Source organism: Bison bison, unplaced genomic scaffold (genome assembly GCF_000754665.1).
Source record: "Bison bison bison isolate TAMUID 2011002044 unplaced genomic scaffold, Bison_UMD1.0 scf7180017864322, whole genome shotgun sequence".
Classification (NCBI taxonomy): domain Eukaryota; kingdom Metazoa; phylum Chordata; class Mammalia; order Artiodactyla; family Bovidae; genus Bison; species Bison bison.
In genome coordinates this window covers 9,041,966-9,054,940 of record NW_011494894.1, presented here as the reverse complement: position 1 = coordinate 9,054,940, position 12,975 = coordinate 9,041,966, and positions in this window count along the sequence as shown.

Genomic DNA, 12,975 nt, shown 5'->3' with positions numbered 1-12,975 from the left:
CATTCTGGCTCTTCCCTGGGGGAGTCGTGGAGACCCCGGGAGAGGAATCGCCTCCCTCACCAGCTCCTCCTCCTCAGCCAGCACCACGGCCACCAGGGCCACCGCGATAGCATCTCACGCGTTTCCCTGTGGCTTGCTTCCCCGCAAGGAGCACAGGCCAAGTTCAGGAGCATCGGATGTCAAGGGCGGGAGGCAGAGAGGGAGGAGAGCAGCAAAGGGGAAGGGGTCGGGGTGCCGTGGTGGCAGCAGCAAGGGCTGGTCTGAATGAGCCAAGCCATAGTCTGGCAGCCCTCACTGTAGAGGCAGGGGCGGAGACGCGGAGAGCTGGGGTGCTGGTCGCTACAGTCCTGTCTGAGCCTGTCACCCGCTCAGGAGGTGCTGTGTTCATTAGGATAGGCTAACAGGCCCTCCTAGTCCAGGGAGGTGCCTGAGGCGCTCTGGTGAGGGTGATATTCTCAGAGTATGTAACAATCGGTGTGGCCAGGACACCAGATGATAACAGAGTTCAGCCTTAGCGCTGGTGCCCCATGCCACAACAGGCTTCAGCCTGGGAGATGCCAGGCACAGGGGAGCCCTGTGGCGGGGGCACTTCAGGGATTCAGCAAGGGTCAGTTTTCCAACCAGTATGGAGGTACTTTGGTACGTGGAGCGGGGCGGCACTGTCTCGCACATACTGGCTGAGTGTCAGCCCAGACTTTGGTCCACGAGCAGGCCCATTGCCGTGCCAAGGCCAGTGAGCCCAGTGCCAGGGGCCTGGCCACCCCCCAAGAGGGCCACACACACCTATACAAGGTGGGCTACACCTCACCTGCTAGGGGCTTCCGTAGAGATGAGAAAGGCCGAAACCAGAGACGCTTCGATGAATCTGAGTTTACCGAGGCGTTCCTGTGAGGGAGGGACCCTCGGACGGGCAGCTTCTGCAGCTGGTGTGTGATTGAGGATCAGTCTGTCAGGATTCTTTAAGGTGATGAGAAAATATACCTCAGCTTAGACCTGGGCTGCTGCTTCTAGCAAAGCAGGCTCCGGTGGGGCCTCAGAATACAAAGCGATATGCGTGGAGCCCCAGTGGCCCTGAATACTCCCCTGGGTGTGACCCCTTCCCGGAGTAGGAGCTCAGCAGAAGACAACCTCAGGACTTTGTTCCTAACCCCCCAAACTCAGAAGCATTGAGAAAGAGAGTCCTTTCTAGGCCGATCAGTGCTCCTTTCACTGTATCAATTATCCATTAGGGGACCATCCCTTTACACCCCTCTCCAGTTCCCCAGCACCATCACCATTAGGTGGAAGGATTTCCTGGAGGCGGGGTACTAGGCAGGGCCCTCCTCCCCCAGCCAGGAGTGGATGGAGCCTGCCTTCTGGGGCTCTCCCTGGGGAGATTCAGAGGCTCCCTGGCTGAGATTACAGCAGATAAATACTCTATCCTCCTCCAGCCCTGGCAGACTTCACCTCTTAGGTAGAGCAGTCAGTGGCTGTTATTTTTCTTGTGAAATTGGGGCTTTTTTTTTTTTTTGCTTTGTTTTGTTGTTGAAATAGAAAGAAGGTATCATTGTATCAGCTCTGAAAAGCCAGATTCAACGCTGTGGCTGCAAAATCATTTGTAATGGCCCTGCCTTCTGCCCTAGACAGGGATGGCGCTTCCTGGCCACAGTCAGCCCACAACCAAAGTCGTCCCCCGCAGGAGACCAGTGAGGCAGACACATAGGCCGCCGGCTCTGAAGCACTGTTTCCCCTTTCCTCTCCGGCTCAGCACACCCGTGTGCCCCGGGGGTCACTGGGATCGGGACCCTGTAGCACCCAGACCCTAAGAGGCGGAGTTGTGACCTGAGACTCAAGACGTGGGGCCTTGTGCTGTCTTAAAGGTTTCCTCCGCTCAGTGTCATTTCCTGCCCAAGTGCTGCTATTATGGGCTGCTTTGCACAAAACTGCTTGCTTCCACCTTGGCAATGCAGCTTTCCCAGTTAGCCCGTCGCTCTGTGTTTTGAGAAAAGGCATTGAAATGACCCCTACGCCATGGCGACAGGAGACATGGAGGCTGGCAAAATTACCAGAAGTGGGATTTGCCTGCACACGACATTACAGACACTCAGTGTGCTATGCCGGGAAGCCTTCCTGGACACCTGAACTCCTTCAACTCACATCCACACGAGCACCTGGTCCCAGAGAGGGGGTATCACGCACCATAGATGCAGGTCCCTGGCCAGCCCCCTGGGCTTTTTTTTTTTTTTTTTTAAAAGTACACATGAACTTACCAACTCATCTCTTATTCCACTTCCCCTGACCGAGAAATCAGGTTCCTTATCCTTTAGCCTGCATTTGCCCTTCTATTAAGACCAGAAAATAAAAGGCAATTTTCTGTTAAGTCACGGAACACATTAGCATAATCTTATAACGGTTTCCTTCCACCTCTGAATAAATATGAACCCAAACCTTGCCTGTCATAGCCAACCAGGAGATCCATTCCTTGGTAGCAGATTCTGCCTCTTTCCCTTGGGAAGAGGCCCCCTTTGAATCGCAAAACCTCTGCTTCTCTTTGCATTAAAAAGTATGGCAGCATCTTGAAAAATTCCAGGTGGACCACCACCTTGCTTGAGGCACACAGCATGATCAAGCTTAGCACTGTAGGTTCCCTCAGAAGAGTCTCCGGCTACGTGTCCAGTTTCCTTTGCTAATATGAGTCTTCAGGATCCCCTCAAAATAAGAAAGGAGGTGATGGGGAAAAGAAGCGGGGGGGGGGGGGGGAAAGAGAAGGAAAGAAACCAAGGCAGAGAGAGATTCTAACTAGCTTGGTATATAGATACTCCTCTCTTCACTTAAGGCTCCAGACAGACTTCTGGTGGGAAATTCTTCTCTCTTTATAGATATACTTGTCCCTCTGCCAGTCTCAGTCACTGAGGGGGCCAAGTGCCAGCAGACCTTCAGACAAGGGGGTAGAGCTCTAGGCCAAGGTGCGCTGTGAGCTGGGGTCAGGATAGAATCACCTACACTGTGAAGGGATGGTACCCTTGAGGGTCCCCCACGCTCAATGTAAACCGTGAAACAGCTGCCCAATGTGGGGCTGTGTCCTCTTCTAGCTGAGGAATCTGTTTCTATTCTGGGGTTTGCTTCTCCCCATTCAGCGTTCCTATGAGGTTCCGAGATCCCTGATACCACCAGTTCTCTGAAGCTGAACTCCAGATCTTCTGGTTTTGCCTTCCCTTGACACAGGGATCACAAGAAGACCCCATGTTCCACCACCTGGCCGGCACGCATCCTCCATACCCATCCTCTTTAGCACGGGCTTTGTGATGAGCCTGGATGCCCTCCCAGCAGAGCCCTCATCTTGCCACATATTAGCAGTGACACAGCTCCTGAGAAGGTTTTGTGTTCATGTCAGACTCTTTGTGACCCCATGAACTGTAGCCCACCAGGCTCCTCTGTCCATGGAATTCTCTAAGCAGGAAAACTGGAGTGGGTAGCCATTCCCTTCTCCAGGGGATCATGTTAGGTCCACCCAGTCCAAGCTTATTTGCTGGGCTCTCTGCCCTTTTGGGCATGCCTGAATCTCATGAAATACAGTCGGGACTCACCTGGTGATTATTCATGAGATGATCAGAAACAGTATAAGCTATAGAACTGCTGCTGGTGTGTATAAAATGTCCACATACTCGATGAACGCCCATTGCAGGAAAATGAGGTCTCTCCTGGAATAACGAAACAAAATTGAATAATCTTATGTTTTAAGAAAGTTTGCAATTTTTTTCTTAACTCCATCCTTATTTCTAAAGCCTGCTCTGGATGTCTCATTTTTGGACAGACTATTTCTTTAGTGGGTCATGCCAGGGATAAATTGAGAAATTCTTTAATTTCTTACCTCATCTTTTAAGGTTGTATTGGAAAAGGGCATATGTATCACAGGAGGGGAGCAGAAAGTCACCTATTTTGCAGGGATTTTATGAGACCTGAAGATTAAGGAACTTTCGCTGCTATTCGTACCAGTTTCATGTCTGTTAATGTTTTGTGATCCTCAAAGGCCCAATGCCAGTGTATGCAAAAAATCAGGGTGAGGAGAGACATGTCCATGCCTTGGGGTAGATTGTTCTTCACTTGCTTTTCATCTATCCTGTTCATATTTCTCTCCTGAATTCCAGAACACCGAGCACTGTTCTGGAGTTTCAGAAGGGGACTTTATGCTGTCAGAAAAGAGGATGACGTGGGCCCCCTGCAAGTGGACAGTCAGGGCATGATGGTTTAACTCCAGCCACCCAGAAGGAGTCAGGTCCAGATTTGGATAACTGTATATCCACACTAGAGGCTCTTATTTTAACAAAAGCCAAATGAGATTAACTCAGGAGTTATGACCCAACCTTTCCACGAGGTGATCAGAGGAGATCCTACATGAATAAACACTGCCCCTGTCAGCCGTGTGGACATTTTGATTTTTGTTTTTTCCTCTCTGAACCACCCAGTACATCGTAGCCAGGTCTAATAACCCTACAGAGCAGCAGCCAATGGTTCTCTGCTGACTCCAGGGGTGGGCTCACCTCCAGCCTGCCACGGTGATTGTCAGCTGCCCTGTGCTGCAGTTCACCCGCTCAGAGAACACAGACATACCACTTGTGGGGCAGGGGGACAAAAGACTAGGAAAAGACAGAACCATCCTTGGTATCCGATGGCCGTCTTTTTCTTCTCTTGAGTCTGTTCTGCTTTGAGCCTCTGAAGCTTATGCATCTTAGATCACTCCAAGCCAAAGAGAACAGATTCATAGATTCTCCCATCCTACCCAAGGGCCTGGAACGCTGCCCTTAAAATTCACACCAGTTAAGAAGCAGGAATGGAACTCAGATTAAAGTCTCATCACGTTGCTGGAGTGTCCCCAAACTGCCTATTTTTATAGTCTTGTTTCCTTCTATTCCCTCCCCACCCCATGCCAAAAACATGGCTAGTATCTTGACCTTCTAAATGCAAGAAGGGATTTTATAATAAGCTGTGTTATTATGTAAATTACTGAGTTTGAATTCTTATTTCTGGGGGTTTGAAAGAGTTGAGTAGATCAGGTAAAAAGAGAAAAGGGGATTTGTGTTTATTTTAATTTGGATTTTGGTTTGGTTTGGCTAGTTGCATTTTTTGGTACAAGACCTACTCTAGAACAGCAGGGAGGGATAAGTACGTGCTCTGCAGTGTTTCTAAATTAACTTCTCTTTAGGAATTAATTTCTGTCCAGTTTAATGATGTGATACTTAAGTCAAAAATCTGAGGTTACACAGTACCAAATCTAGCTTCTCTCTCTGGGTTCCTTTTTATCTTCTTTTTCCTTCTAAGTCAGCTTTTGTCTCTTGTTTCTTTTCCTTTTAGGGACTTAATATGCCATCTAGAATACTGAAAAACTATGAAAACATAGGGGAAGCCCAGGAAATAATAAAATGGATGTGGGATTTTTATAGGACATCTTTAATAATTACAAAACTTATGTCTTTATGAAAAGATTAAAAAAAAAACTTTTAAGGGCATAGTAATTTGGGAAATGAAAATTATTGGGAGTCAAAAATAATAAATGCTACCCCAGCCTTCTGTAGTAACTTATGCCTTCAGCATAAGTTTTCCCTTATTGGGAAAATTAAAGTACTAATGCTTGGCTAGTTCGTGGATGTGTTAAGTGTTTGGAAGTAAGTTAATAACTCAGCATTTTAATAAAGCACTTATTCTCTACAACACTCCCTATATTCCATTTAGTCTTGGCATTGCTCTAAGCATTTTTTTTTTTAAAGAAACTTTGTTTAGTGAAACCTGAATCCAGGATTTGCTTTAATTTCACCCTCTATTTTTTCCCATCTTCCCCTTCCTCCTTTTTTTAGCTTTCTAATGACAACAGAAATCCAGACTTTCTGTTTTTAATCCAGAAAGGCAGCTGAGTGTTCATGCTCAGAGCTTCCCAATGCCATCTTTGTGGACACTGAGCCAGTCTTAGGTCAGATGCTCACAACACGTAGGATCCTCCTGAGACACATTCTCCTACTCAGCACTGGAAATCTGGAAGGAGCTTTGTGTGTGTGTGTGTGTGTGTGTGTGTTCTGCCAGTTTGTCAGAGATAAGAATGGATTATTCTCTGTGTTCTGGACCAGATTCTAGAATGTTTCTAGAATGTATACCAGGCAGTACCACTTCCTTCTTGGTTCACTCAGAGGAAGACCCCCCAACCTGCAAGGGGACTAAGTCAAAGCTACCAAATTCAACTTTGACCTTCTCTGGTGACTCAGTTTTCTTTCCAATACTCTAATTTCTTCTAGCGATGGCCTGCATCACACCAAGAACCGCCACTCAAAGCAAGCCTATTAGATACCTTGATAAGGGATGAGCAGGAAAAAACACACTCCAAAACTTCAAAGTGCCATTAATCAACTTTTAAAAATAAAGGTAACAGGAAATGAGGGCTAAACAATGTAACCTAACTGCCAACTAAAGTCTACAGTAGTCTGGTCTTAGTTACATTTGATATGGAGCTATATAGTGTTAAGCAGATTCCAACAGATTTATTAAAAACATAGGTATTGTATTTTAATGGCTACCAATGGAGATATATACTTAGCCTGCAGGCCAAACATCAATCAGTGTTTTTCTATCCTGGGGTTTTGTCACCAAGCCAAAATTTATACAAAGCCACCCTAAGTGCTGTTGATTGCAGAGGAACCTCCCTCTTGGTGGCATTAGAGAGCTGTCCAGCCAGCTCCACTCAAACTGAGTCCATGATTTAGAACTCACACATAAAAACAAACAGAGGAGAAAAATCTAAAAAAGTTAGTATGTGGAGCATCTCATAGCTGGGACGAGTTGGGTAGAGGTGAGAAAAACAAACTCTAGAACAAAGACAAGGTTAAGGTGGGAAATACCAGCTGGTCCCAGAAAGAGGAAGGCATGTGACCTGGGATCCTCATTTTTGCCAGATCACGGACCAGCTTGTTAGCATGGTACTAGAGACGGCCTCTTTCCACTCTACGTGGTGGATTTAAAGGCCTCAGAGGATTCATAGAGCCCTGAAAAAAATTTTCCAGACTTGGGAGATGGAGAGAAAGGAGGTTCTTGCTTTCAAGCAGCCTGAAGACAACCTCAGTGACTTTAGCTGCTCTTCAATAAAGTAGTGCCAACAGTGGACAGATTTTGTTGACCTTCCGTGTGGCACAAGTGTCGTGGGAGGGGAGAGGGAGGAGGGGAGGGTAAAGGGAAGAGGGGCGGAGAGTGGCACAGGAGAGGAGTTTCATCATGAATAAATGTCAGACTCCACATGGCACTCTGCTAGTAGCCTCGGAGGATAACATTGCAAGGAAATGGACAACAGGGTGTCCAGGTCATACCCTCTGTCCTTTGGGATCCAAGGTCAGGACATTCCACCCCTTGGTTTGCTCTTACAGGATGTGCACTTCAGATAGGATCGAACGGGAAACTGGGTGCTCTGCCTTAGGCTGTTAAAACGCTGCCACCTGTGTTAGAAAACACGTGCGAGTCAAGGCACTCCAGATGCTTCCTTACGGGCAGCATCCACTGTGGTGTGGCGTGCCAGCCTGATGCCCCTTCAGTGACGTGCGTGACTGGCAGCCAGTGCTGGCCCGCCTACAGTATCGGTGCATCTCACCCAAAGCCAGAGTTCAGCACTGCATGTTGACCAGGTGGATATCCTGTAACATAGATGCTCGTTTGGATCCAAAAGGAAAACCATTAAAAATTAAAGAAAGACAAACAACTTTCATGTTTCTTTGGGGGGGGTGTGGTCCAAGAAAATAAATAAAACCTTGTTGTAAAGAATTCATCAGCCTGATTTCCTTCTCTCATTCAATGTGTTTCTTTGAAAGTGAAGTCGCTCAGTCGTCTCTGACTCCTTGCGACCCCATGGACTGTAACCTACCAGGATCCTCTGTCCATGGGATTTTCCAGGCAAGAGTACTAGAGAGGGTTGCCATTTCCTTCTCCAGGGGATCTTCCTGACCCAGGGATAGAACTAGGGTCTCCCACATTGCAGGCAGACACTTTACCGTCTGAGCCACCAGAGAAACCATGTGTTTTCTTTGCTCCCACTCAAAAAGGAGATCATGGGAGTGAAACTTTGCTCTCAGGGATGCTCAGTAGGAAAGGGGGGATGGGAGTGGCAATAGCTTCCAGATGTGGATGTCTGCTCAACCCATCTGGCTATGAGGAATTCCAGGGTTTCCCAAAGTTCCAGGACATCCTGTCCTAGAAGATTTTCTTGTATTATAAATGTTCGTCTTAGAGGAAATAAAAAATAAATAACCAGACAAACTAGTTCCCTGAAGCTGAAAAAGTTGGGCAGATTTTTCTGATCAGAAAAATACCATTTCTGGGGGAAGAATTTTAAAACAGGCAGAGGGCTTCTCTGGTGGCTCAGTGGTAAAGAGTTTACCTGCCAGTGCAGGAGACACAGGTTTGATCCCTGGTCCAGGAAGATCCCAAATGCCCACGGGGGTAACTAAGCCCATGCACCACAACTACTGAGTCTGTGTTCTAGAACCTGGGTACCACAACTACTGAGCCCATATGCCATGACTACAGAAGCCTGAACGCTCTAGAGCCTGTGCGTCACAAGAGAAGCCACTGCACAGGGCGAGTGGTGTAATGAATAACGCATCCAACTACAGATCAGAAGAGAAGCCACTGCAGTGAGAAGCCCACGTGCCACAACTAGAGAGAGTAGCCCTGCTCACCGCAACTAGAGAAATGCCTGTGCAGCAATGAAGACCCAACACAGCCAAATAAAATTATATATATATATACACACATATATAATACACACACGCACACTCTTATCTAAAAGAAGGCAGAGAATCTCTTTATGGAACACAGGGCTTCATGAATAAAACTATAATCAACTTGCCTCCCGAAAGGGAGGGAAGATGATGGGATACCAACTCCCTTCCAAGTTCAAGAGGGAGCAGACTCCCCAAGATTTTCAGGAAATGCTGTCCATTCTTCCCTTCCACTCATATCATTCCTCATCTAACATCATGGCTCCTTTAATACAAAGAATCAGTCCCTGGGTTCAGTGATCCCTTTGAGTTTCCATGCTGAGAACAACTTTTTGTCTCATTCTCCGCATCATCATCTCTTACTCCTAGTATTGAGTTTAGTATTTTAATTTGAATAATTCTTTTATCAATTAAATAAAACCCAAAATTCTAGAGTAAGCCCCCCATTTTGCAGTTCCATCAAAAATAAACTCTGAAGCCCTAAGAAACATAATTTTGTTAAGTGAGCATTATTGCATCACATTTTTGGATAGTTTCAACTGTGAGAAAACAGCCTAGGTCCTTGGAGGCTGGAGTGGAAACCTCTAAATTCTTGTCCAACTCAAATTTTGTGTGTTTTCCGGTCACAATGTCTTTCCCATGGTTTCTATCACTGTGGGAGCTGGGAAGAGTGAATGTCAGCCACAGTCATCCTTACCCACATTCTTTATGGTATTACCAGTTGGTTTGTTCAGGCAAAGGGTGGTTTGCAAGGAATTTCCACAGGGTTTGTTTGGTTCCCTTCTCATCTAGAGCTTAGGTCCATAGTATTTCACAGGGTAATGGCACTAGGGAACATATATAAACAAAGACAGACACTATTCTGAACTTCTCTCTGGTGCTTCTGTATTAGGATTCTGAGCATCTCTTGGTTACCCTAACACATGATCTTTAACCTAAATTTTCTACAATATTAAAAACATGTCTTTACTTGTATACCAAGTTCCTTTGCTGATAAGCTAGGAAAACTCCCAAACCAAATACCAAGATGTCAGTTCCTTAAACACAAAATATTTGGATGAGTCACAGGTGTAGTAGCTCTAGAACACCTCAAGCATATGAAGCAACACAGAGAAAGAAGAGAGGCTGTAAAAGCAGGTACTGGAGTCAGACCCAACTGAGTTCAAATGTGCACCACCATTCATGACCTGTGGGTCCTTGAGCAAGCCACTTAACCTAACACTTTCTTCATCTTTAAAATGGAACAATAAGAACTTCCCCAGTGGTCCAGTGGTTAAGACTTCACCTTCCAATGCAGGGGGTGCGAGTTCAATCCCTGGCCAGGGAACTAGAATCCTACATGCCTTCTGTCCAAAAACCCAAAACATAAACCAGAAGCAATATTGTAACACATTTAATAAAGACTTTAAAAATGATCCACATCAAAAAAAAAATCTTAGAAAAATAAAATGGAAAAAATATAACAACTACCTCATAGGTAGTTGTATAGACCAGACTAGTTACTGCATATAAAGAGAATAGCCAGGACTTCCCAGGAAGTCTAGTCGTTAGGACACAGTGCTTCTAATAAAGGGGGTGTGTGGCCAATCCCTGGTCAGGGAACTAAGATCCCACACACCTTCGTGTCCACCCCTAGCCCCAAAAAGGAAAGAAAGAATAGCCAGGGCCTGCCTCATGATAGGCACTTGATAAAAGTCTGGGAACACTATCCCTGTCATCACTGTCACATAAAAGTACACTCCCCAGCTCCCCTAAACCCAAGAAACCTAACCCTTCAGTGTGTGTGTTAGTCGCTCAGTCGTGTCTGACTCTTTGAGACACCACGAACTGTAGCCCTCCAGGCTTCTCTGGCCATGGAATTCTCCAGGCCAGAATACTGGAGTGGGTTGCCATTTCCTTCTCCAGAGGATTTTCCCAACTGAGGGATCGAACCCTGGTCTCCTGCACAGCAGGCAGGTTCTTTATCGTTTGAGCTACAGGGAAGTCCTACAGAAGAGTATGCTGGGTGGGCATTCCCCTTCTGTCAGTGAAACACAGAGGACAATCTGATCCATAGCTTTCTAATGAGAAGGAAATAAATTAAACTTTAAAAAGTAAGCAAATCATTATTATATATTTTTAAATAATGCCTCCAGTTTTGTTTGAGAAACAAGCCCTAATTTGCTTATTCTTCACTTCTATTTCCATTTTCATTTAATAACAAAATGGGAGAAACATTAGTGGGAGATCGTAATTGTAAAAGTAGCAATAAAGTAAATGGCAACATTAAAAATACTTCATACACATGAATGTAGCAATATTCAAGGCAATTGGAAATAAGAAGCAACTCAGGAATTAATGGTACATGCGTTAACAACTGAGTCCATCCAGGAAGGAGATTCTCATGCCTCAGGGCCTTGTTTCCAAATCTGTGGTCTGATGTTTTCAAACTGTGATGCTCTAGAAGATTATTGAGAGTCCCTTGGACAGCAAGGAGATCAAACCAATCTATCATAAAGGAAATCAACCCTGAATATTCACTGGAAGGACTGATTCTGAAGCTGAAGCTCCAATACCTTGGCCACCTAATTAAAGAGCAAACTCATTGGAACAGACCCTGATTCTGGGAAAGGTTAAGACAGGAGAAGGGGCGACAGAGGACAAGATGGCTAAATGGGATCATCAACTCAATGGACATGAGTTTGAGCAACTCTGGGAGATAGTGAAGGACAGGGAAGCCTGGCATGCTGCAGTCCATGGGGTCGCAGAGTGTCAGACAGGACTTGGAGACTAAACAACTGCTTCTGCATGCTGGACCACATATGTACATAAAATACCTATAGCCTCAAGCTGCTGATATTTAAGTGATTCTGTAACATATGGAAATCATAGAACCAGAATGTTAACGGAGGAAGGAGCTTAGGTGTCAATTCTGGCCCAAGCCAGTTCATACATGAGGGATGTAAGATTTAGAAAAACTCTAACAGGGTTTTTCCAGAGATTAAGGAGGTCTCCTGTGAATCTGGAAAACCACACGAGGCTCCAGCCACCCTAGCACAACTTTCAAAAAAGAAGAAAACAGCGGAGAAATACTGAGGAGGCCCTCTTGCTCACATGTCCAGAAGACTCCTTTGATAATCTAATGGAAGCTATGGACTATCTTCCTTGATAAAAGCACAAAATATCTGAGTCTTCACATCCCTCAATCCCATCCCAGAGCCTATTTCTAACTCCCCTGCAACAGTCCCAGGAGGTATTAGGGAAAGACCAAGCACAAAACAGAGCTACTTGCATCAAAGGAATTCAAAGGAAGAGCTGTGACATCAAACTATTTGGACCCAGAAATAAAGGATAGAATCCAGGCCCAGTTCCCAGGCATACTGGAAATACTGCTTTCCTCACCCTTAGAATCTGAGATCTGATGGCTTGACTTGGATGGGAGTACAGTGTGGGCTGGGAAAGTTTTGAGAGGGGGAAAGGGTGCCTTATGTAAACACAACTCAGTAAACACACTGACACAAAGCAAGAGATCTGGACCCAAATTCCAGTTATACATCGAATAATTCCTGCAGCCATGTTACTTGATGTGACACTGAAAGATGAACCCCCCTCCCAGGTCAGTAGGTGTCCAATATGCTACTGGAAAAGAGCAGAGAAATAGCTCCAGAAAGAATGAAGAGGCTGAGCCAAACCAGAAATGACACCCAGTTGTGGATGTGTCTGGTGGTGAAAGTAAAGTCTGATGACATAAAGAACAATATTGCATAGGAAACTGGAATATAGGTCCATGAATAAAAGTAAATTGGAAGCGGTCAAACAAGAGATGACGAGATTGAACACTGACATTTTAGGAATCAGTGAACTAAAATGGACAGGAATGGGCGAATTCAATTCAGATGACTATTATATCTATTACTATGGGCAAGAATCCCTTAGAAGAAATGGAATCTCTTCAACAGAAGAATCCAAAATGCAGTACTTGAGTGCAATCTGAAAAATGACAGAATGATCTCAGTTCATTTTCAAGGCAAACGATTCAACATCACAGTAATCCAAGTCTATGCCCCAACCACAAATGCCAGAGAAGATGAATGGTTATATGAAGACCTACAAGAACTTCTAGGACTAACACCAAAAAAAAGATGTCCTTTTCATCACAGAGGACTGGAATGCAAAAGTAGGAAGTCAAGAGATACTTGGAGTAATAGGCAAATTTGGCGTTGGAGTACAAAATGAAACAGGGTAAAGGCTAACAGAGTTTTGCCAA